This window comes from Callithrix jacchus, chromosome 10 (assembly GCF_049354715.1).
Source record: "Callithrix jacchus isolate 240 chromosome 10, calJac240_pri, whole genome shotgun sequence".
Taxonomy (NCBI): Eukaryota; Metazoa; Chordata; class Mammalia; order Primates; family Cebidae; genus Callithrix; species Callithrix jacchus.
The window spans coordinates 26,017,543-26,042,976 of record NC_133511.1 but is presented as its reverse complement, the minus strand read 5'-3'; the positions used below and the strand labels follow the sequence as shown (position 1 = coordinate 26,042,976).

Below are 25,434 nucleotides of genomic sequence, written 5' to 3'. Positions count from 1 at the left end.
TAATCCCAGCACTTTGGGAGGCCGAGGCGGTTAAATCACGAGGTCAAGAGATCGAGACCATCCTGGTCAACATGGTGAAACTCCGTCTCTACTAAAAATACAAAAAATTAGCTGGGCATGGTGGCGCGTGCCTGTAATCCCAGCTACTCAGGAGGCTGAGGCAGGAGAATTGCCTGAACCCAGGAAGCGGAGGCTTCGGTGAGCCGATATTGCGCCATTGCACTCCAGTCTGGGTAACAAGAGCGAAACTCCGTCTCAAAAAAAAAAAAAACCTTCAGCCAATCATAAGCAGCCAACTGGATTATGTGACTGGGAACCTTCCAACAAGGTAAACCAGACAAAGCAATTTTGTAATTGCAACCAAATCAAATACATTCTTTTTTTGCTTCTAATTATTCACCCTCCAAACACCCGCCTCTGAAACTTAATCACTGGGCCACTAAGCCTCTTTTGGTTTTCTGTTTCCCAATTCATGAATTACTTCTCACCCAAATAAATTCTTTAAAACATTATCATGCCTCAAAAATTTTCTTTCACACAGGTAACAATTTTTATCATTACTGGCTTTCAATAGTGGCCACTATCCTGTGACCTTTGAAACTGAAGACGTTTTTCTACGGAGAGCCAATCCCAGCAACTTACTACAGTGTATGCTTTATGATATCATATAATTTTGTGTTATACAAGTCTGTGTTTTCCTATCTTGCCTATGAGGCTACGACCTCTGTGGTCAGGAACTTATTTATATCTCCAGATTCTATTAAACTGCCAAGAATGTGGCAGATGTTCTACATATATTTGACAAACAAGTAATAAGATGTGGATAATAAGGCTGGACGCCATGGCTCATGCCTGTAATCCCAGCACTTTGGAGGCCGAGGTGGGTGGATTACCTGAGGTCAGGAGTTTGAGATCAGCCTGACCAACATGACAAAAACCCATCTCTATTAAAAACACACGCACACACACACACAAAATTAGCTGGGCGTGGTGGTGGGCACCTGTACCCAGCTACTCTTGAGATGGAGACAGGAGAATCACTTGAACCTGGGAGGCAGAGGTTGCAGTGAGCTGAGATCACACCATTGCACTCCAGCCTGGCATAAAGAGTGAAACTCCATCTCAAAAAAAGAAAGAAAGATATGAATAACAATGTATTGCATGGCCTATTGACAACTGAAACGTACTACATGCTCACTTTGTGCAAAACCAGGATCCCTTACCAACAGCCAGGTGGCACAAAAAAAAAAAATAAAAGAAAAGAAAAAGGAATCAGGATCTTGCAATCTCTGCCCCGCTGACTCTGGGGGCCAGACAGTTCATTGCTGTGGGGTCTGTCTTGTGTATTATGGAATGTTTAGCAGCATCTCTGGCCTCCACCCACTAGACGCCAGTAGGAAATCCCACTCCTCAGGTGTGAAAAATGTTTCCAGACATTTCCAAAGGTTGAGGACCACTGCGCTAGACGCTTTTAAGGGTTGTGCAAGTATTAAATATTACCTCGACCCGGTGAGTTCAACATGATAGTTACCTCCATTGTAGAGCCAGTGAACTAAAGTGGGGAAGGGTCAGTAATGAGCCCAGGTTACACAGCTCCTGAGGAGTGAAGCTGGGACTGGAATTCTGGCTCCTTCGTCCAGAGCCCACACTGAAACCCCACACCCTACAGCTTCTTCTAAAACCATCCTGTGCAGATTGGCTCCCTAGACTCCAAGGTCCCTGGATGTCCACCCTGCCCTATACAGCAATTAGGGGAAGGGGGCCTCAAGCACATCCAAGTCCTTCGAAGGCTCCACACAGTGACCAAGAGCCTGTCCAGCCCCTTCTCAGCCATGCTTCTGCACTAGACACAGTCTCTAGCTCCCACAGCTCTGGCACTCTCTGGAAGCTCTGGAGTGCATGTTCAAGGCACACAGCTGTATTTGTGGGATCACTAATGCCTGCCAGCTGGACACCAGACTTCCGTGAATCTGACCATTTCTTGCAGCCACGTCCACCACTGGCACGGACTCCCGGGCCCCGGACTCCTCTGGCTTCCCTGCTGAACCTCAGCGTGGGCCTGGGCTGTACTTGCTTCCACACATTCCACAGCCTGTCCAGGAGTGAGTCTCCACAGTATCTGCCAACCCACAGCGTTTCCTCTCAGCTTAGTGTTTGCTGCCCACATTCTAGAGGGGACTCAAGCTGAACTGTGCATTTAACATCATTAATAAACTGCTAGGTATGGCAAGAGCAGGCTAGAGGCGAGGGATTTCTCCCACAGGGTTAGAATCCACCTGAGCAACACTCTTGGATTCAGATGTCCCACTAATTACAAGTCTCCAGAACAGACTGGCCATCTGTAAAACTCCTTCTCAGCTCCACAACCTCCATGGGCTCCTCTTCTTACTCACTGGGAGAACCTGGGCCCTTGCTCTGACCCACAGAGACACACGTGCTCTACCGGCCAGCACCTCCTCCCTCCCTGCCTAATTCCTCTCCATGAAGGCTGCCCCACACACCAGCCTCCTCGCCAGGTCTGGGGCCAGCTAGGCATGCTCCCTCCTCTGAGGCTCCCTACTTTCTGTTCACTCAGTCTAAAACACTTTTCCCTAGACATGGGGCTTGGCTATCTCTCTTCATCCAGCCTTTTTTTTTTTTTTTTTTAGACATTGTCTTGCTTTGTCATTCAGGCTGGGGTGCAGTGGTGTGATCTTGGCTCACTGCAACCTTCACCTCCTGGGTTCAAGCAATTCTTGTGCCTCAGCCTCCCAAGTAGCTGGGATTTCAGGCATGCGCCACCATACCCAGCTAAGTTTTGTATTTTTCATAGGGACCAGGTTCCCCCATATTGTCCAGGCTGGTCTTGAACTAGTGACCTTAAGTGATCTGCTAGTCTCAGCCTCCCAAAGTGCTGGGATTACAGGGGTAAGCCACCGTGCCTGAACTTTCTGTCCAGCTCTTACTCAGCTTCTCTACTTCCCAGCAACAACTCCACACACCCAACACTGCAGATCCCCTCCCCTGCTTGCAAAGATGTTTCTCTTGTTCTGCTTGCTGCTGTATCACCTGTGTCTACAATAGTGCCCACCACCCTGTAGGCTCTCAATAAAATGTGTTGAATTAATAAATGGATCTGTTAGTCGGATGGCATTGCCCCAGTATAGACAGAACAAGAGTGGAAGAAGCAGTAACAGCAGGTCAGGTGCCCTCCGGCCCCTGTGGCGTGGCCCCTGGCTGGACACTGCAGCCTCACCTTATCACTGAACACCGTGATCACAGCACGCCTGGGCACAGGGAGGCTTCCTGGCTCATTAGAGTGCAGAGAGCACAGTGAGTAACTGATCAGCTAACTGCCTCAGGGCCACGCATGGGAGGGTGAAAACACCTCTCAAGCTGTCTGACCTTAGAGGGAAAGGAGCTGGACAGGCTTCCACCTACAGCAAAAGAAGGCTCTCTGTTCCTACCCTCGGGCTCCACAGGCTACCCCCACCCCCCAATCCACCTCTGCAGATTCCTGGCACTGCAGACTCCTGTATAGAAACACTGTATCACCCGTTTATCAGCTGCCAGTCACAAGACACCAACCACTTGAAAATCATACCCTGTTGTCTGCCTGGGAGGGGCAGAGGCTTTGAATTCCATTCTCAGGGTGAGAAAGCTGAAGCCAGTGTGACAAGGAGAGAGTCAAGAGAGCAGTCCAGGCCCAAAGTGAAGGACAAATCCAGTGCCTGCATGGACCTGACCCAGGTCCTGCTCCCCAGCACCCTCTGTTCCAGGAGAAGCAACGCACCCACCCCAAAGATCTGAAGTTAAAGGCAGAATTGGGGAAGTTGAACTCCCCACCTCCCATCTTTCTACATGCAGTACCTCCTACAATCAGCACCCAAGTTTCTGATTAATCCATCTCCAAAGCAGTGTCCCCTCTACAGAACAGACCCTTTCAAAGCTGCTTTACTACTCAGCAGGCACAGGGTGCTCAAGACCTTTGAACAAGCCAGACACAGTGCATGTAATCAACAAATACTTGAATATATAATATAAGCAGTCCCATGAAACAAAAAGAAAAAAACATGGAATCAAAGAGAAAACAAGAGACAAGATAGGATCTCGCAACCGTGCTTCTGGGTATATACCCCAAAGAACTGAAAGCAGGATATCAAAGAGATACTTGTACAGCCATGTTCACAGCGGCATTATTTTCAACAGCTTATGGGAAGCAACCCAAGTGTTCATCAATGGATGAGTGAAAAAAATGTGATCTATGCATACAATGGAATATTATTCAGCCTGAAAAAGGAAGGAAATTCTGACATACACTGCAACATGGATTAACCTTGAAGACGCTATGCAAAGTGAAATAAGCTAGTCACAAAAAGACAAATACTGTATCATTCCACTTACAGGAAGTACTCAAAAGCAATCAAACTCAGAGACACAGAAAGCAGAATGGTGGCTGCCAAGGGCTGGGGGGAGATGGAAATGAGGAGTTATTGACTAGTGGGTAGGATGTTTCAGCTTGACAAGATGAATTCTGGAGATGGATGGTAGGATGGAAGCACATTCTAAATGTACTTAATGCCACTGAACTACACACACAAAAAGGGTTAAGATGGTCAAAAAACGTTGTGCTTGTGCATTTTACCATAACAACCATAAAAACAAAGGAATAAAAAAGAACACAAAAAGGCAATTCACAGAATCAACCCAAACACTTAATAGACACATGAAAAGATGCTCAGGCCCACTAGTAACCAGGGAATATGGATTAAAACCAAATATAGTTTCTCACACATCGCTGGTGGGAGTACCAATTGACACAAAGGCTTAGAAGTGCACTTCATAATATGTAGTCATGCTGAAGATGTGCATACCTTACAATCCGGTGATTACATTTCCAGGCATAGCCTGGAGTAACCCTCCCTTGTATACGACATAATGTTTGTTAAGCAGTGCTTCCATTTTTTTCCATTACCATATATACTCCATTATTATGGAATATAGTAACTACCGTCAGGAGAGGGTGGCTACATAAGCTGTGCTACCTTCATGCAACTGAATACCATGGAGCCATGTCAACTGAACAAATCAATCCACATGGGTCAACTGGGATAAATGTGAAAACATTAACTTTTTTAAGTGTTGCGAAAAGATAAAGGATGAATCCAAAAACACTGCTAAGTGTGTGTATATTTGTAAACAGTGTGTGCTTATGTGTATGAAGAAAGAATAAAGTACATTGTGCATCCAACTTGAAACAAGAATTCTATTCTGGGAATATGGGGAAGAATAGGTCATAGTGGCACATCTTTAGTTCTATAAGTGTAATGTTTTATTTCTTAAAGAAAAAGATAAACATATGGGATACGGTTCACATTTGATAAATCTCATTATCACATGGAGGTCTGTTATATTAATTTTTATGTATTTGAAATATTTTCATTTAAAAAAGGAACGAGGGCCCAGTGCAGTGCCTCACACCTGTAATCCCAGTTCTTTGGGAAACCATGGCAGGCGGATCACTTGAGTTCAGGAGTTCGAGACCAGCCAGATGAGCATGGTCTCTATTAAAAAAATACAAAAATCAGCCAGGTGTGGTGGTGCACACCTGTAGTCCCAGCTACTTGGGAGGCTGAGGCAGGAGAATTGCTTAAACCTGGGAGGCAAAGATTGCAATGAGCTAAGATTGCACCACTGCACTCCAGCCTGGGTGACAGAGCAAGTCTCCATCTTGGAAAAATAATTAATTAATTAAAAAAGAATGAACGGTGATTGAAGAAATATAAATTCAGAAGCTAAATAATGAAAGATGAATACATTTGCATAAAGTTTAAATGAGATACAGAGAGCAAAACAGCAAGCTCATACTTACAAGGAAAAGAAGTGCATTTGCAATGTGTACATATATAACATATCAGTTAATTCCCGTAGCCTATAACATACTCATGCAAATCCACCCCCACCCCAACAATGAAGGAGCTTAATTTAAAAATAAGCTAAGGCTATGAATACATACTTTACTGTAGAGAAATATAAATGGCACATAAGACAGTCATCTACATTTAAAAATTCCAGTGTGGTTGAGACACAATTTTTCATAAATAGTAACAGCAAAAAAAAAGGGTCCTGAGCCACACAATGCTAGGGGAGTGTAGGAAGCAGAACCTCTCACAAATGTATGCTAGACGTGAAGACCAGGACACCTTCTGGAAGGACATTTCACAATATTTATCAAAATACCCTGTATGCCAGGGATTCCATGGCCAGAAGTTCATTCCACAGAAAAGTTTCCTAAGTTTGCACAGAGACTTGTCTATTAGGATCTTTACTGCAGCACTTTTTCTAACAGTGTAAGACGGACACTTGCAATCTATGCACAGGCACCTGTTTAAAAAAATCAGGACACAGACAATGAAACACTAGACAGCTGTGAAAAATAGGATGCACATCGATGCATGCTGATATCAGTGGACCTCCAAAGCATAGTATTAAAATGTAAAAGACAGGTGTAAAACAGTGATCTTATTTCCAAATACACTTTCAGAAAAGAATTACATGCATATTCAGAAACTCAGAGGGATACAAAACAAGGCAGAAGGGCTAAACTGAGAGTGACTGTCTCTCATGTTCCGTTTGTGCTGCGTAACTTTTTTAAACTGATTAGTATAATACGTTTTCAACTAATAATTTGATTAAAAGAAAAAAAGAAGAAAAAATAAGGAATGTAAATGTTGAAGTCTCACACTTGGACCCCAACTCTGGACCAACCATCATTTCTGTAAATGTGAATGACCTTTCTGGGTCTCAGGTTTTCCACTGGGTAAATAGAGATTTTTAAAAATGGCACTAGCAGCCTGGTGTGGTAGCTCATACCTGTAATCCCAGCACTTTGGGAGGCTGAGGAAGGCAGATCACCTGAGGTCAGGAGTTTGAAACCAGCCTGGACAACATGGGGAAACCCCATTTTTACTAAAAATACAAAAATTAGCTGGGCATTGTGGCACACACTGTAATCTCAGCTACTCCAGAGGATGACGCATGAGAATCACTTAACATGGGAGGCGGAGGTCTCAGTGAGCTGAGATCCCACTACTGCACTCCAGCCTAGGCAACAAGAGTGAAACTGTCTCCAAAAAAATAAGAAGAAGAAAAAGAAAAAGGCACTATCTGGAAGGGAGGTCACATGAGCAGACAACAGTTAACTTAGCTCCAAAGACCATTACTGAATGGAAGCAGCTGATCTCAGACCCTAGAACACGCAGCACCTGCGCCCTCCTTGCCTTCCATGTGTCCTACCCTGAGGACAGAAACAGCAGGGCAGAGCACCAGACACTGTATGCACCCTGGGCAATTACGGCCCGGCCAGGGCGGCAGGTGAGTCTGGGCTCCAGCCCTCCCCCTGCTTGCCGAACTATTTGCTCTGTTGCCCCGCTTCTCCAACCAGGTGGGGGATGGAGGTGGGGCATTCCCTTTCCTAATTTACAGGAAAGTGCTGTAGACATTAGCAGCAACTCCATTCAGAGCAGCTGACTTCTTCCTCTCCTCCCAAGTTAAAACAGCACAGTGCAAAGATCTGGGTGTGTACTGACCCGGACTTCGCCAGAAGCACCCCAGGGGAAGCTGGCAGAGCCACCCCGGGTGTGTGTCTTTCTCTGTGCCGTTTCCTCTGTACTCACAAGGATATCCTTCTCACGAGCAGGTGTGGTTTCTGCAGAGCTGGCTCCAGCCAGCTTTGGTCCAGCTGCACCCACGTCCTGATTCTGGAACAGCTGGCCAGCCCTCTCTAAAGTGAGGTCACCCACAGGACTAACCTGTGTGGTCCCAGGAGAGCCGCAGGGGGCACATCACTCCTCCCCTACTTGCTCCACAGAAGGCCTAGTGGAATAATACGCCTGTCCCAGCACCCACTGGGGACCCCAAGGCCTCCCCAGACACAGTGAGGCTGGACAGGTCAGCAGAAACAGAAGCCACAGGGCCTGCAGGCCGACCACGAGCAGGGCACTGACTCAGGCACAATGGCACGGCAGAAACAGGGGTTTCCTTTCAGTAGAGACAGGGTTTCTCCATGTAGGCCAGGCTAGTCATGAACTCTTGACCTCAGGTGATCCGCCTGCCTCGGTCTCCAGGCATGAGCCATCCTGGCCCTGGATTCACTTTTAAATCATCCCTGAGGCTCTGCTGCAGCTGCTGAACATAATTTTTTTTTTTTTTTTTGAGATGGAGTCTCACTCTGTGTTCCAAGCTGTAGTACAGTGGTGCAATCTCAGCTGACTGCAACCTCCACTGTCTAGGTTCAAACCATTCTGCTCAGCCTCCCAAGTAGCTAGGATTAGAGGCACGTGCCATCATGTCCAGCTAAGTTTTGTATTTTTAGTAGAGACAGGGTTTCACCATGTTGGTCAGGCTGGTCTCCAACTCCTGACCTAAAGTGATCCACCCACCTTGGTCTCCCAAAGTGCTGGGATTACAGGACAGAGTCACCGTGCCTGGCCTGCTATGCATAATGGTAATGCTTTCAATTGAGGGGAGTACTCTTTAATTCTCATTTACAGATAGGGAAACTGAGGCACAGAGAGAATATATTAAGTGTCCCAAGATAAGACAGCTCAAAAATGGTGGAACCAGGATTTAAAATTCAGCTGGAACTACTTTTATTCCCTACACTCTGTGCAGCCATGAAATTTGGGATGAGCTGTCTGGAGCTCAGAAACTCCAGGTGATCCGGACCAGATACTTACCCTCTCAGAGCTTAAGAGGCCTCGTCTTTTAAGTGGGGGCAACAGCAGCAAGTCCTCAGAGGTGTCCTGAGCCTCAAAACATGTCCTGGTTTTGAACCTCCACAGCCTCAGCAGGGGCTGGGCACCACAGAGCAGGCACTCAGGACCCGGAAGGTGCCAGCAACACCTGGTCCTCCCCGCTCAGGCACAAGGCAGCCCCTCTCCATTCAAGCTCTGCCCCAGCCCAGCAAAGAGAAGGGTCCTCAGCCACTGCCCCCACCACTGCCACAATCACACTCACCTCTCCTGGTCCAGATGTGACACAGGCTCTGCCGAGGCCAGGGAGACAGGCAGAGGCACTGCCACTCCCACTCTGTCCTGCCCTCAACTCAGATCCATCCACAGCCCAGCCTCAGGGGGTGCTGCTGGGATGGGTGGTATGCAGAAGGGGAGGGGAGGAGGCCACTGGTGGGTGGCTCTCCCTCTCTCTTTCTGGGTGTAGCACCTCCTGGAGTTGGCGCCCAGGCCCTGACCAGTTCCACTGTCTGGTTGGCGCCCAACCCCTTTCCTCTGTCTCCTCCGAGTAGGAACCCTCACTCTGCAGACCCTGCACCCCCACCTCCCCTCACCAGAACACCTGCTGGGCACTGAGATGGACACCAGGGTCAGCCTGGCGCTTGACAAACAAAGAAGTTCCACCTCTTTCCGCCTTCTCAGAAGGGCTGGCACGCGAATCCCTCAGCCTGATCAGACACCAGCCTCCTGTCATGAGTGGTGCTCCGTCTCCACCACAGTGCCCCTCAAAGGCAGGCCCCCCACACCTGAGCAGAGTCCACTTCCACAACAGTGCTCCCTATGCAGATGATGCACTCTATCTAAACCCAGTCCCCCAAATCCCCGAGCAGGACAGCACAGGCCAATGCAGCCCTGGAGTCCCCACACAGGTGCCACTAATTCCAGCCCTGCCCCACACTACAGCCTCTGAATTCAGCCTCTCCGCTCTGGTTCTGAGTGTCTCAGAGCAGCAAAGATTTGGGCTCAGAAACCCCTTTCCTCTGTCTCCTCCGAGTAGGAACCCTCACTCGGCAGACCCTGCACCCCCACCTCCCCTCACCAGAACACCTGCTGGGCACTGAGATGGACACCAGGGTCAGACTGGCGCTTGACAAACAAGGAAGTTTCTGGGCCTGTGTAGTTGAGGGTCCATACCTGAAGTCCCATTAGGAGCCAGTAGGGTAAAGGGGCTTGAGTCGGGGAGAAGCGAGGCAGGCTCACCAGAGGGGAAGCCCCTGCACATGGGAGGGAGAGTGGGGCAGGGCCCCCAGATGAGGACTCAGTGAAAGGTCAGGAGGGGCAGGCAGAAAAAGCAAGCCCTCCATCCTGCAGCAGCCCTTCCCCGCGAACAAAGAAGGCTGCAAGAGAGTCCCTCTCCAGCTTGTCCCCAGCAGAGAGTCCACCCCCTCAGAGTAAACGTGGGCCATGAGGGAGGGATGACGAGGGGAGAAAGGGCCCTTCTAGGTGCCCAGAGCTAAGTCTCTGCGCAGTGGCCCCTCTCCGGGAGCTGGTGTGAATGTGGGCAGGGCTGGTTGAAGCTCTGGGCGGCTGAGATAACCCAGGGCCACCTCTGGTAGGGAAATGTGGAACAGACACAGCTGCATCCACACCCAGAGCCAGGAGGGACAGAGAGCCCCTTCCTATGCCAGCTCTCCAGTCCCTGCAGCTCACACTGGCCCTCCCATGTCAGTAACCTACACAGGCTTCTCCAGCACAAACACACTAGTCCGTACTCAGTCACCTGCAAGCCTGGTCTCACACACACACACTGCCCTCAGCTCTGCCCACCCCGCACTCCCCACCCCCAGTGCCCACATACAGCTTCTGGGGTCTGAGGCGCTCCCCCAGACAGGGCTCAGCTGCTGCTGCTGCTGCTCTACCTCCCTCATGCCCACTGCGTTCCTCCTACCCCAGCTCTGGCTCCTGTAAACTTTGTCAGCTTGCAGGTCACTGGAGCTATCACCAGGCAGCCTGGAGCCTCCAGGGGGCAGGGAGTGGCTGTGCCAGCCCTCAGGGACCTCCTTCATCCAAAGCCAAAGAAAGGGGAACTCTGGCTCCTCACCCTTGGTCCAGCAAACTCAGCTCCCAGGAAGAGTCCAGTTTCTAACAGGAGACCCAGCCACACCTACAAGCCCCACAGGTGTGTTCCCAGAAGGCCCGGGGAGTGTCCCATGGCAGCTTGTGGCCGTGCCCAAAGGTACTGCAGAGCCTACTGCCCCTGAAGGACACTCCCTGGCCCAGCACTAACAACACACACTCACTATCCTCTGGGCCTAGCCCAGCCTCTCTGCACCTGTGCCTAGTCCCAGTGACAGGGACTGTCCTCTCAGCCCACCCAGCACCCAAATCCGGGTGCCCTACCAGCCTCCTCATACTTCCTGGATGAGAGGCTTTAGCAATTTCAGGGTCATCTGCATTCATACCTGGGGGAGTGATGGGAGGGCCACACTCACACCTGTCAGGGCCTGGTCACTAACTGGGGACAGAGGATTCCAGGGCCTACAACTTGTTCAGCAGATCTGGGCCATGGCCTGCACCCACCTCTGCACACAGCAGCCAGCCCAGGGTCTCATGCAATACCCCAGGGCAGACACTAAGTCAACTGAAGGTGGTGCCAGGGGTCCTGCCAAGTGCCTGAACACTGGCTTCTCCAACATCTGTGATGCCCCAGCCCCATGTCCTGGCTAATCCAAGGTCTTGGCCAGCACCTCCTCCTCCCAGCCTTGAGGGACCATCCTTGTTCTCAAGGTGGAAGAGCTGGGCCCTCAGTGCCCTGCAGCCTGGGACGAGCCTCACCCTCAGGGCCGGTGCACACCCAGAGGCTCTTCCCAAGGAAGCCTGGTGCCAAAAACCCAGACACTGAGGCACAGATCACAGCCTGGGAATACCCAGGAGAGCAAGTCCCCCAAGGTCCCAGCCCCAGCTGTAGCTGGGAGAGCCCGGAGGCCCCCAATCCTCCTGGTTGCCCCTGAGTGGCTGTTCCCTCTGCCCAGGAGGAGCTGAAGGGATTGAGGCTCAGGACCTGGTGCCCCCACACCCACACTCACACTCACACCGGAGAGCACACCCAGGCCTGGCAGCTCACCTGGCCCTGCAGGGCTTTCAGTCCAGCTGGGCCTCAAGGAGAACATTTGCTTCTTGCTCTATTTGGACAGCTGCAGGGTCAGTGATGTTCAGAAGTGTCTGATCACGGAGCAGGGAGTGCGTTTCAGGGCCACACCCCTGTAATGGGGGTGGGCCAAGAGGGGGTCTGGGACCAGCGTGGCAGGGCACAGGGAAAGGCTGCAGTTATTCTGCCCTCCTGAACACCGAAAGAGGAGCGGTCAGGGGGGTTCTGGAACCAGGGATGGGGCCTGGGGGAAGGCAATGGAAGCTGGGAGTCAGAGGAAACAGATTTTTCTTTTAATGGCATTTATTCAGTTTCCAGGTGGGTGGAGCCAAGGACCAGCCTCCCAAGTCCAGCCCAACATCTGAGCTCACCTCAGCCCAGACAGGTCCCACAGCCCTCCTCAGCCCATTCAGAACTGGTGGGAAAGGTCCAAGGAGAACAAGACAAAGCATCCACAAGCAGAGGTCCGTGGCCTGGACTCCATCACCTCCCCCACGAGAACAAGACAAAGCATCCACAAGCAGAGATCCGTGGCCTGGACTCCACCACCTCCCCCCACACCGCCCCCACCACCTCCCCTCCACCACTTGCCCCCACGACCACTGGAGGCAGGAGACAGAACTGAGACATCAAGACCAGCATTTCCCCCTCCTGTTCCCACTCTGTCTTTCTCTCTGGCCTTCATCTCCTGCCTTCTCCTCCTGGTGCCTGTGTCCTTTCCAGCCATCCCATTCTGGTGTCCCCTGGTCCCCATCTCTACCTCCTCCTGCTTTCCTCCTCTGCCCAGAGCCCCTGGTTATGTAAGGGGCTTGGGAACACACAGAGGGAGCTTTGTTGTCAAACCAAATCCATATGGAGCCGGAATCAGCCAAACGCAGCTGTTCCCCATTCCCTCTGCCTTGGCAGGGTTGGGACTCTGGGCAGGAAGCCCCTACACGCCTCCATTTTGGGAGATGGGGGACAAACACTTGCCCCAGGGCCGCCAGGCAGCTGAATGGGTGGTCAGGGATCAGTCTCCACTGTGTGGAAGCACAGAAGGGGACCAGCTGGTCCCTAAGACAGAACAAAGCCGCAGTGCAAAGCCAGGGTCACAAAGCCAGTAGAGGCCAGCTCTGGGCTAGGGACAGGGCAGCACCACACCGGGACTGGGAGGCTGGGGAGTGTATCCAGACCCAAGCACAGCATGCTGCTGTGTGCTCACCTCAATGGGGTCTGAGAGTAGAAATCTCTCTGTGTTGGCCAACTCCCCTCATTCGAGCAGGTTCTCTGGGGAAAGAGCTCAAGAGAGGAGAGGGCAGACGGTTCAGGTCACAGGCTAGGGAAGCTCAGTCAGCCCATCTTTGGAGAGCCTCAGGCCCCAGAAAGATGAGATCCTACCATCCTTTGCAGGAAGATATCCAAAGAGGTACATGAGGGCTCAGGAGCTGAGCTGAAGGTAAAAGTATTGCATACTTTGGGCAGGCACTGTCTCTTCACCAAACTCAACTCCTGGAAGAAGCATTTTCGTTCTAAAATGCTGGAGCTGCCAGCAGGAGGAACTGACTCCTGCTCCCATGGGCTCCCAATGAAGGTTTGCCCATACGTCCCAGGCCTCCAGGCAACCCAACCCAGCCACCCCCAGAGTCTAGGTGCCACTATGAGGACAACCTGAATGCTGAGGCTGGAGAGAAAAGGCAGAACAGAGAAACAAGGGCAAGGAGAGAAGGCGGGTGAGGCAGAAACAAAGGCAGAGAGATCACTGAAGAAGGTGGGAAATCTAGGGGTGGAAAGAGAAGGCAGGCAGAGGGGATTGAGAAGAACACGGCTCAAACAGGGACACGAAGGAGATGGGGGCAGATCTAGAGAAACGGACCACACTGCCTGTGAGGACAATTTCCTGCACTCCATCAACACCCCCTCCTCAGCCAGTGTCTCATTCCGTCCAGCGCAGCTGGGGAGGGATTTCTAGACCACTCATCTTAGCCCACCCAGTCCTAGGGGCCTGGAGAACAGACTGGCTAAACAGGCCAAGCATGAGGCAGGGGCTGGAGAAAGAGAGAGAAGGGTCACTCCTGAGGCTTAGCGCAATTACCTGCTCCCTGCCTGCGGGGAGAGAGATGCTCTGTGACCCTGAACAAGCAAGTTACTTTTCTGAGTCTCTATTCACTTGTTTGCAAAATGACAGCCAATCTCTGAGGCCTCTCCCAGCCTGAAAAATGTTTGCCGATCACCAGGCTGTTAGGTGTGGCAGATACTCTTACCCCAATTAACACAGATGTTAATTAGCAACCGGAGTGCAAGACCTGCCTAGGGTCACGTAACTGGTAAATGGACAGGGACAAAGGATGCCAGGAATGGCTCCTAGTGGGTCACCTGCCCGTCTTCCCTGGGCCAGAAAGTAGACCCTCTTCCGTCTCTGGACCTCACCCTGTAACCCAAGAAAACCACACCAGCCAGCATTTATAGAGTGCTAGATTCTGGGTACTGGATGTTATCTGAAATGTTACCTCATTAAGTAGTGTTGGCTTGGCTGGGCTGGGAGCTATGGCTCACACCTGTAATCCCAGCACTTTGGGAGGCCGAGGCAGGTGGATCCTTTGAAGTCAGGAGTTTGAGACCAGCTTGGCCAACATGGTGAGACCCGTCTCTACCAAAAATACAATAATTGGCCGGGTGTACTGGTGGGCACCTGTAATCCCATCTACTTGGGAAGCTGAGGCAGAGAATTGCTGGAACCCGGGAGATGGAGGTTGCAGCGAGCCAAGATCAAGCCATTGCACTCCAGTCTGGACGACAGAGCCAGACTCCATCTCAACAAAAAGAAATGTTAACTTCTCAGAGAAGGAAATGGAGGCTACAAAGGCAGGCTGTGAGCTCTGCGCAAGGCTATGCATGGAGGGTAGGACTGGGAAACCAACCTGCTTCCAGGAAAACAAATCTCACAGCTCCACACCACCACCTGAGGCACTGCCCCCAGGATCACCTACCTTTGGTTCAGCTTGAGCCCCACTGAGGCCCATGCTGGGCTCACGCCAGCACAGGGTTCCCTCCCTGTCACAGGCATGGGACCTGCAGGGAGTGGAGAATGCAGGGGGAGAAAGTGCCGGTGCTGGGTGGTCAGGGAGGTTACCCGGGACTGGGGCTTCAGTTGATTCTGAAGGACATCTGCAGTCTAGCAAGGTCATTACCAACAATGGCCAAGCCATGCGAGCAGCAGCGGGAACAAAGGTGAGGAGGTGAAATCACACATGGCATGCTACCAGAAAATGAGAACCGTGGGGGTCACAATTGGAGCTCAATGGGGGTTTAAAAAAAAAAAAAAAGCCAAGAAACCCTCTGTTCCAGTTTCAAAAAAAAAAAAAATGTAAGTGGAAACGCAGTTTGTACAAGGAATAAAAGTGGAGCTATTTGGGAGGCAGCAAATGTGGGTGAACCCTCGCTCCTCCAAAGCTGTCACTCCTGAGACGCCACCCAAGAGAGGGTTCCACCCTAGGGGTACCTTTCTTGGGCCTTAAATAAGGAGAGGACTGACATAAGGACTGGAGATGAGGTCAGGACCTGTCTGCAGGGACTTGATGGCTACTAGGGAAAGGTGACGGGTACAGGAATGTGGCCAGCTGACCCTGGGATGGGTGGAATGGGGCACACCCTCCTCAGGGGACGAACTCCTGCCCAACCCCACCTGGGCTCCTACCTGGGCTCCGGCCTGCCTCTCTGGGGTCTAACCAGAGACCACCCAGGTAGCAGCACACAGCTGGGGCCAGACCCTTCTCTGGCAAACAGCTCACCTGGCAAAAAGGAAACTTTTTCCCTTTGCCCTGGAAGAAGGAGGAAGCAAAGTAAAGATAGAGCAAAGCCAAAGTCAGCATGCCTGAGCTGCATTTCCATCACTCATCACTCTACCGAGTGCTTATTATTTGCTAGACGTCGATCTAGGCATTAAGTATATATAGCAGTGAACAAGGCAGACACACTCGGCCAGGCACAGGCTCACGCCTATAATCCCAGCACTTTGGAAGTCTGAGGCAGGTGGATGGCTTGAGCCCAGAAGTTCAAGATCAGCCTGGGCATCATGGCAAAACCCCGTCTCTATGAAAAATAGAAAAATTAGCCTAGTGTGGTGGGGCATGCTTACAGTCATGAGGCAAGTCAGCTGCCTCCTCACCTGCCTCTCACCTGCCCAGAACTCCGCAGATCCCTCAGCCTCTGCCCTCACCAGTCCCTTGTATGACTTCCCTCCAAATGATCAGAACCCAGTGGGAACCCAGGATATACCCTGGCTGGCCCCTAATGCTCTCCTGCCAGGAATCCCTCTTCCCAACCTAAGCAACCTGTAAGGGACAGGGAGGATTGCTGGTGCTGCGCTTCCCTTCAGGCGACCATGTTGGCAGGAGAATTGGGTCTTTGGGAATGTCTCTGGCCTTCAGTCAGCTCAGGGCGGGCGTCAAGGAGGGCCAGGCAGCCAAGGTGCTTCTGCCTGGCAGGAATCAGGATGCCAGACACCGGGAGCAGCCACCTTGGCTGGAGTCCCTGTGCTTAGACCCCGTAGGGCCCCTCCCCTTCCCCACGTGTGGCCGTGGTTGCCTTGCAGCCATGTGGACAGCAGCAGCATTTCCAAAGGAATAGGAGCTGCAGGCAGGCCAGATGGAAGCAATTGCCAAGGGAAAGCAGCGGAGGTGGGGGCTGGGAGGGCTGGGAGGGCTGGGAGGGCAGGCAGGGAAGGAGGGAAGGAGGGAAGGAGGAAGGAAGGAAGGAGGGAGGAGAACCCTGTCCTGCCCCGCCATGCCCAACCGAGAAAGCGGACAAGCCTGAGCTCAGGCAAAGTGCCCGGCGAGAATGTGGGATTCAGGACAGCACTCAGAGGCCTGGATTTGTGTTCCATTTTTGATACTAATACACTGTGGCCTTCAGCAAACCCCTTTACAAAAACCTTTAAGCCAGGATCTCTTTCTTCATTGGGCAGAATGGGCAGACTCCAGGGGGCAGTTGAGAACTGGGCTGAAAAGTGAAGGTTTTGGAAACAGGCCTGGATTTGAGTCCTAGCTCAGCTGCTTACGAGCTGTGTGACCTTGGCCAAGTAACTTAATCCTTCAATCCTCCATTTCTTCATTTACAAATGGGCTTAATTATAGGGTTGTGTGAGGCTCACATGAAGTGATGTAGAGTGTCTAGCACATCTTTTTTTTTTTTTTAAGTTTATTGGGCCAGGTTTTTAATAAATGCCTGACTGCTAAATGGCAATCTTTTTGTTATTTGCTGAGGCCCTTTTGATTATGGGGACAGATGTTCATGCTGCAGTTGACAGAGCATAGGCAGCGTCGGAGCAGACCAGCATTCCCTAGCGCTCTCCAAACTGGCCCCTGTACCCTTTGAGGCTGCCTCCCCTAAACAGGAAAGCAAGATCCTGAGGGCCGCAACCCCCAGGCACAGGCTTGAATGAGCTGCAGGTGGGACAGAGGGACTCTCCCACTCAGGTGCTTCTGGGGTCCTGCAGCCAGGACTTTTTCACTCTGTAGGCCCAGGTGGGAAACCGAAGGCCCAGCCAGACCCACACCTCACTTCAGCCAGAGCAGCAGCAACGTCCTCCCTGCTGGGCCCGCAGCGGAGCCCAGGGCTTCGGTCTACAGTGATCACATCATCTTTCTGGAGGGCAGGGTGGGGTGCAGGGGGACAGAGATGGGGCTGTGGCCTGGCTGTAGGTCCCAGGTGACGGTTCAGCCAACACTAAAAGATATCCCGCAGCTCGGGACACTCACACTCACACTCACTCTAACCCCGAAAAGCAACAACCCAAGCAAGGCTTCGGGGGAGTTCAGCCCCTGCAGGGCTCAGGGGCTCCAGTTGGAAGCTGATGGGCACTTGGCTGGGGCCTGGGCATCACGTGCTGCTTCTGCCACGTGAGGCTACACTGACCACTTCCTCCATCTAGAATAAAGGACTTCATTCAGACACCTCTCTCCTCCAAATGTGGCAGAGGTTAGAGGTGATTCTGAGGCCAAGGACTAACCAGGCCACTCAGGACACTCATACAGAAGCACTGAACACATCTGGGAAGGGAGCAACAAAGAAGAGGGGGTTAAGACAACGGTCACCCAAATCTGCCTGACCTCACCATTTCCTTCCGGCAAGCAAAAGCTTCAGGTCAAGGTAGTGGGTCTTGAGAAGGAAGGAGGATCCCAGAGCGAGGGGAACCAGAACGGGAGCTAAACCACTCACAGAAGCCAGCTGCAGGGAAATGTCCAGTCGGCCCAGTGTGACTGAGCCAAGGGGGTAGGAAACAGGGGCTGTGTGCTCGGGGTGCCACACCCTGTGCTGCCGGACTGCCCCACTCTCCAGCATCCTAAGTCCCTCTCCGAGGGGCCAGGAGCTTGGCTAGGCTCTGCTAACTGCCTTGATAGCAATCTGCAGGCTTGGACTTCAGACCCCACTTGAGGTCCAAGTTCCCTCTTCATCCCCTATGGGGCCCTCAGCCAGCTCCTTTTTCTATAGGCCCAGGGTCTGGAACCCAGCAGGCATGCAGACATTTGTATTAGTCCGAGATAGAGGAATCCTTTCCCTGCAACAGATGGTGCAAACCTTTGAGCCATTCCAAAAGGAAGAATTCCCAACTCCATTGGGACAATCCCTGGAGCAGCCTCTCTGAAGAGGGACCCAGAGAAGAGTGCACAGTACTCTGTTCCTGAGAAGCAGGAGGCAAGTCACTGCGTCCAAAGGGAAGACGGCCCAGAGGCTCCTCAGCCTGGGCGTCAACTCACAGGGAAGGCAGCCCTGTAGTCCCTGAACAGCAACCCACTCCCAAGCTAAAGATACCCTCTCTGCCCAGGGTCCCAGCTGGCAACTTCGAATTCACTTTTCTAACTTCTCCCTCCATCTGCACCCTCACAACCTCTGTTGCCATCTTGGAGTCTGTGGGGGTCAGGCCTCAACTCCTGGCAAGCTCTCCGTGTATTGGAGGAGCCCAGGACCCACGGGGCAGCCTAAGATCACCCACCAAGCGCAATGGGGCCAGGCACAGGAGCAGTCTGGAAAAGGGCCAGGAGCAGGGTAGGGAATGGTCCCAGGACCTGGGACACCTCAGCTTGGTCAAGGGGCATTCCCAGACCTGCTCTCAGCAAGCAAAACAGCCTCCCGAGTTCATTTCTAGGCCCCAAATAGCTGGCACGTCCCCGGAACCCACTCTAGAATTATCAGGCAGCTTTGGAAAGTAAGAGCCTGGGAAAAATATGACTACTAGTGAACATTTACACAGTTCTTCCTATGTGCAGGAGCCTTTCAAAGCACTTAGTACATATCAACTCATTTAAAATCTCCCTGGCAGATGCCAGGGCCAGGACCTAGAGGAGGTGGGGTCTGCAGGACAGGTCCAGCACAGCTCTAGAGAGTGACACAGGTGTGTGTCTCCTGTGAGAACTCAGCCTGGGCCAGGCCTGTTTCAAGGTTCACAAAGAATGAGTCCGCCTGAGCTTGGCTTCCACGCGGTGCCTCCCTCCGGCGGTGGAAAGTACAGGCATCCCCAAGAAGCCTGTGAGGGGTGCCAGCCTGTGGGTGGCCATGAGGTCAGACAGGGCACAGCTGGGCACCCGAACACTGCCTACACTCCCAGCCTTCTGGCAGCAGCTCTCTAAGCCAGGCCCTGGGGACCCAGGCTGGGAAACAGAGGACGCAGCCACAGTAGGTCAGGCCTCACGCTGCCCAGACAGAGCCTCCCCCCAAGACTGGGAATGGAGGGTCAGTGCTGGAAGACATGCTGGCGGTTCTGGGATGCCCGGGAGGTCCCTGCCAGCCAGGACCCCGAGGAGACACCCACAGCAGACATCTGAGCCCACTCCTCACAACCCATCCCTCCCCACTGCTCACCACCCGTGCAGCTCTGAGGCACAGTGGCCTAGGCCTGACGACCCTCATAATGTGGCCCTGGGGCCCTGGGCACGGCCGGCCTCCCACTGACAATTCCACCTTTGGGTTCTGCTCAGCAACCTTGCGACTCCTGCACACAGGCAGACACCGCAAAGCCTGTCACCTCCAGCACAGCGAGCTCCCATGTGCTGTACCTGACCGGCGTAGTTGTGGGAGAAACCATCGCTAGAGGATGCTGGAGGTGAGGGCCGCCTCTTCAGTACGGGAGCAGGGCTTGGGGAGTGGGGCGGAAACTTTCCGCAGGACTGTCCCGCTTGCTCACTCCAAAGGAGCGGAGAGGATCCGGCTTCCCGCGAAAATCTGGTGCAGGGAAAGGGACCCCGGAAAGCAGCTCCGCAGGGCTGTGGCCGCCCCACCCCGACCCGCGCTGCCCCCACGTGCCGGGCCCGACCCCCTCCCGGAGTCGCCGCGCGGGCTGAGGCCAGGAGGCCGAGGACCCCGCGGCTCCCCGCCTCCCCCGCGGGCCCCCGCGCCCGGCCGCCGCATACTCACCCTCGCGGGTGGAGCGGGGCAGGGCAGCACAGTTCCGCGCGCAGCTCCGATCCGCTAGGCACACCGACTGGCAGCGCAGCGCTGGCGCTACGGCTCCGCTCGGCCCGGTCCCTGTCCCGGGCGCGGGGCCGGCCTGCGAGCGGACGAGTCCGCCTGCAGGGGAGGCGGGGGCCCGGGTACGGGTACGGGCCCGGGCGGGGGGCGGGGAAGGGGCTGGACACGCTTGCGCACACGGCGGCCCCGGAGCCGACTCCCGGGAGCGACCGGGAGGGGGAGGAAGGGCGGGATGGAGGAGGGGGAAGGGCGGGGGCGATGCCGCGCGATTGCCGGCTTGGGATGGTGTGCACGCCTCCGAGGCCCGGACGGAGGCAGGCAGGGGCGCCGGGGGTGCTAGAGGCACTTAGGAGCGGAAGAGGAGGCCGGATGGGGTGAGCGCAGGGCCAGGGCAGGCGCTGCCTGTGAGTGGCGCGAGGGTGGGTATGCCCAGCGCAGCCAACGCGCACCCTTCTGGGAACAATGAGAATCAAGAAAGGGTTCAGTGCTTTCCCGAACAGGGAACGGTGTCCTTCCCTCACTGGGGAAACTGAGGCGGGGGTGGGGTAGGGCCTTGTTCCGGGAGCCCATGCTTCCTATCCCCCATGTACGCAAGGCAGCCAGTCCCCTGGGCCCAGACCTGGGCCCTTCCTCTGCTTTGGTCGGGGCCTGCCGCCCCCAAACTGCTCGCTCTGCACCCCTCACTTGCAGACTCTTTATCTTGGCCTCAGAAAGTTTCTCCGTTTCCTGTTATTGAAGGCGCCAGGCATCCTGTCTACAGGAAGAAACCCCTGGGCCCCTGACCCTGGTTCTTTGGACCCAGGCATCCCCCCAAATAAACCTGGGAACTGCTCAGACTGAAGAACAGTTCAGAAGTCACCCTGCAGGACAATCCACAGCCCCCTAAGCCAGCCCCTTTCATAGGTCGGCACAGTGTTTTCCAGAACCCCGTGTATAAACAGCCCTGTGTCGGGAACACCAGGGGCTCCAAGGAAAGTGTCAGACCCATTCCCTGCCCCCAGGAAGCTTACCATCCAGCGGCATAGAGAAGGCTCACCATGGACGCCATTCAAGAACGAGGCAGGACAGGATGTGACTAAGTGCAAGGTGGTTCAGAGAAGCCCCAGCTCAATGTCCGCTTCAGGCGGGAGGGCTTATCTATCAAGAATGGGTAGTGGGAAGCTCTGCTCAAAATGAGCTGAGTGAGGAGATTCTGCCTCCTAGTTATTCCTCTGCAGGTGACTGTGCTCCATCCTCAATCATTCCTTGCATGGGCAGAGGCTGTTTGGCATTTCACCGTGTCTAACTTAATTTTGTTTCAATATGGTGCCTTTGGCTTAATCAGTCAAACATTTATTCAGCAACTATTTGTTGCATGCCATCTCCAGGCCTGGAATTAAGCGGCTATAAAGAACATAATGGGCCGGGTGTGGTGACTCACGCCTGTAATCCCAGCACTTTGGGAGGCCCAGGCGGGCAAATGACCTGAGGTCAGTAGTTGGATACCAGCCTGACTAACATGGAGAAACCCTGTCTCTATGAAAAATACAAAAATTAGCTGGACATGGTGATGCATGCCTGTAATCCCAGCTACTCAGGAGACTGAGGCAGGAGAATCTCTTAAACCTGGGAGGCAGAGATTGCAGTAAGCCAAGATGGTGCCATTGTACTCCAGCCTGGGCAACAAGAGCAAATCTCCATCTCAAAAAAAAAAAAAAAAGAATATAATGACTAACTCCCTGCCCTGGGCAACTGGAGGAAGAGGGAATCACCTCCTTGTTCTACAGATAAGAAAACTGGCCCAAAGAGAATAAGCAGCTGCCCTTAATAACTAGGTGAATCTGGCAGAACTGATCCAAACATCAGCCACGCCACTAAACTTGGTCATTTAATGAACTAGATCTAAACATAGTTTGCAATTCTTGCCGTGAATCACGTAAATGTCACTCTACCAGAAAAATGGAACCTAAGAACCAGCATTTGCTCCTGGAGACCTGAGTTCCAACTCTGCCTCTGCCGCTAAATAGCTTTAGTTTTCTTACTAGAACAAAAATGTGGAAATAACTGTGCTTATTCAAAGAGCTATTGTTGGCATTAAATCCGGCAATGGATTCAAATTTGCTCTGAAAGCATAACCTGCTATATATAAGTGTGTGCTGGCTTTTTTTCTTTTTCTTTTTGAGACAGAGTTTCCTTTTTGTTGCCCAGGTGGGAGTGCAGTGGCGCCATCTCGGCTCACTGCAACCTCCACCTCCCAGGTTCAAGCGATTCTCCTGCCTCAGCCTCCCAAGTAGCTGGGACTACAGGCACATGCCACCGTGCCTGACTAATTTTTGTATTTTTAGTAGAAACAGGGTTTCACCATGTTAGCCAGGCTGATTTTGAACTCCTGACCTCAGGTGATCCACCCACCTTGGCCTCCCACAGTACTGGGATTATAGGGGTAAGCCACCATGCCCAGCCAAGTGTGTGCTGTTACTATGCAGATGACACGCCTCTTCTAACCTATAAGCTGTATTCAGGCCTCTCCCCGCTCCTTACCCCAGCTTATCCCAACCTGGTTACTAGGTGCCCAGAAGCTAACTGTAATTCTGCTCCCCTCTGGTTTGGCCACAATGTGCTTACTCATTTTTCCCTCCAGTTTCTTAACAGCACAGCCAGAAGCTTAGCTCACTGCCTAGAAGCCATATCATCTTTGGGGGCAGGAGGGAAGCAATTGTGGTGTCTTTTTCTCTTTTATTTTCTTCTCCTTCCTTCCTTCTTTTTCTTTCTCTTTCTTTCCTTCTTTTTCTTTTTCTTTCCACCTTCCCTTTCTCTTTTCTTTTCTTGTGCTGCTTTAACCCCAGGCACCCCTTTAGTGCAGCTAAAAGACACTATGAGCGGCTCAACAAGAGGCAATAAGATGGGGTGAGCAGGGCTTTGGCCCGTGGGGACAATTTCTTTTGGATGTTATCTGTGCCAAAGTGGGGCCAAGGTAACCTGAGGAACAGGTCTGAGTCCCCTTCCAAGCCATCAGTGCTGCCTCCATTCCTATTTCCTGTGCCTCACTTTACCTCTCCTGTATTTCTTCTTGGTGGAAGTGGCAGGACACCTCTGTGCTGGGGCAACCAGAGGGGCCTCAGGAGCAGAGGGAGGAGCTGGTGCATCTAGACCTGGGAAGCCCTGGTCCTGCGGCTCCTCTCCGGCAGCAGTGGGTGTGAGCGGGAGCATATCTCTCTATTTGCCACATTAGCATCCTGCCCACCAAGAGGAGGGAACAGCAAGATGCTGTATGAGGAAAAAATATACCCCATCCAGCATCTCAGATGCTTTTTAAAATAGCAACTCCAGGATGGTATTTCAGCTCTATTTTTATCAGATTTATATGGCTGGACCATGGAGCTGAGCTGTTCCCAGGGTTCTCAACAGCAAGGGACATCACTGTTATAATGTTAGCTGAAATGCATTCCAGGAACCTGTAGGCTGAAAAAGATCCTGAGAAGTCATTGATGCAGCCCCTGCCTCTGTTTAGGACCATGGTCAGTTAACCACAGGAAGTTTATGGCTTGCTTTTTTCCTTAAAACCTCTTGGTTGGCCGTGCACGGTGGCTCACAGCTGTAATCCCAGCACTTTGGGAGGCTAAGGTGGGTGGATCACCTGAGGTCAGGAGTTTAAGACCAGCCTAGCCAACATGGTGAAACCCCATCTCTACTAAAAACACAAAAATTAGCCAGGTGTGGTAGCAGGCGCCTGTAATCCCAGCTACTCAGGAGGCTGAGGCAGGAGAATCACTTGAACCTGGGAGGTGGAGGTTGCAGTGAGCCGAAATCAAGCCATTGCACTCCAGCCTGGGTGACAAAGTGAGACTCCATCACTAAATAAATAAATAAAACCTCTTGGTTGCCATGCAGTCTAGCATTTCATAGCACTTTTAATCAGGAAGTTATTTTTAACATTGTCTTAAGTTTGTTTGGTCTGTTATGCAAAGTATAGACTGGGTGGTTTATAAACTACAGCACACTCTGGCAGTTCTGTAGGCTAGGCAGCCTGCTTCCGGGTTCATAGAAGGTCATCTTCTCACTGTCACCTCCCAGTGAGAGGAAGGGTCTAGGGGTGACTCTAGGATCTCTTTAATGAGTCACTAATCCCATTAATTGGGGCTTCCCACCCTCATGGCCTAATCACCTCCCAAAGGCCCTACCATTGCCTTGGGGATTAGGATTTCCACATATGAATTTTAGGGTAACACAGACATTGAGGCCATAGCAATTATCTTACTCTAATATCTCTAGTTTTATCCTTTCAGTCACTCTCAGACCGGAACACTTACTGAGTGATACTATGTCCAACAAAATTCTTACTTAATCCTCACGAAAACTCTCTGGGGGAAGCCTTATTGTCACTCCTATTTCATGAGCAAAATTTATGTAACTTGCCCCAGATCAGACTTGGTTATGGCAAAGATTCTATGCCGGAGCCATCAGACCATTCTGCTTCCCAAGCAGAGGAGGAAAAGAACATTCTGAGATTTTTTTGGCCTTGGCTTTCATTTCTTCATCATGGTTCTGAAGGGAAGATCAGCTAGAGTCCTAAATGTATGTGTGGGCCCATGCTACAAGCTCAGCTCTCAGTGCCAGTCACACTGAGCCCTGGTCTCCCTTCTGGGCCTTTGCTCTGCTTGTCATTGGGCTGATGATGAGTAAGGTCCAGCCTAGAGCATGAGAAGGCAAACAAAATGCTGGGTGTGGTGGCTCACGCCTGTAATCTTTGAGCTTTGGGAGGCCAAGGTGGGTGGACCACCCGAGGTCAGGAGTTCAAGAGAAGGCAAACACTGCGCAATCTCAGGTATCAACCCTAACAAAGTGGAACTCACAAAGCAGAGAGTAGAACGGGTGGTTGCCAGCGGGAATGGGGAAATGGTCAAAGGATACAAACTTTCAGCTGGACTGGAGGAAGAAGTTCCAGAGATGTATTGTGCAACATGGTAATAAGAGTTAATAACTGGGCCGGGCACGGTGGCTCACGCCTATAATCCCAGCACTTTGGGAGGCAGAGGCAGGCAGATCACTTGAGGTCAGGAGTTTGAGACCAGCCTAGGCAACAGGGTAAAACCCCGCCTCTACTAAAACTACAAAATTAGCCAGGCGTGGTGATGCGTGCCTGTAGTCCCAGCT

General features: G+C 52.3%; 1 protein-coding gene across 13 annotated transcripts in view; it reads right to left on the bottom strand.

Annotated features, from left to right (window-relative positions):
• ST3GAL4 (ST3 beta-galactoside alpha-2,3-sialyltransferase 4) overlaps window positions 1-20,398 on the bottom strand; it is a 57,142-nt gene extending 36,744 nt beyond the window's left edge. For 12 of the 13 annotated variants that reach the window (XM_078339786.1, XM_078339787.1, XM_035265044.3 and 9 more), the window contains exon 1: window positions 20,248-20,398. The gene's annotated coding sequence lies outside the window, so the exon portion shown is untranslated. Of the gene's footprint in view, window positions 1-19,889; window positions 20,149-20,247 lie in introns of those variants that run through there. The other variant, XM_078339792.1, reaches the window with a different exon arrangement.
• Window positions 20,399-25,434: the final 5,036 nt, after the last annotated feature.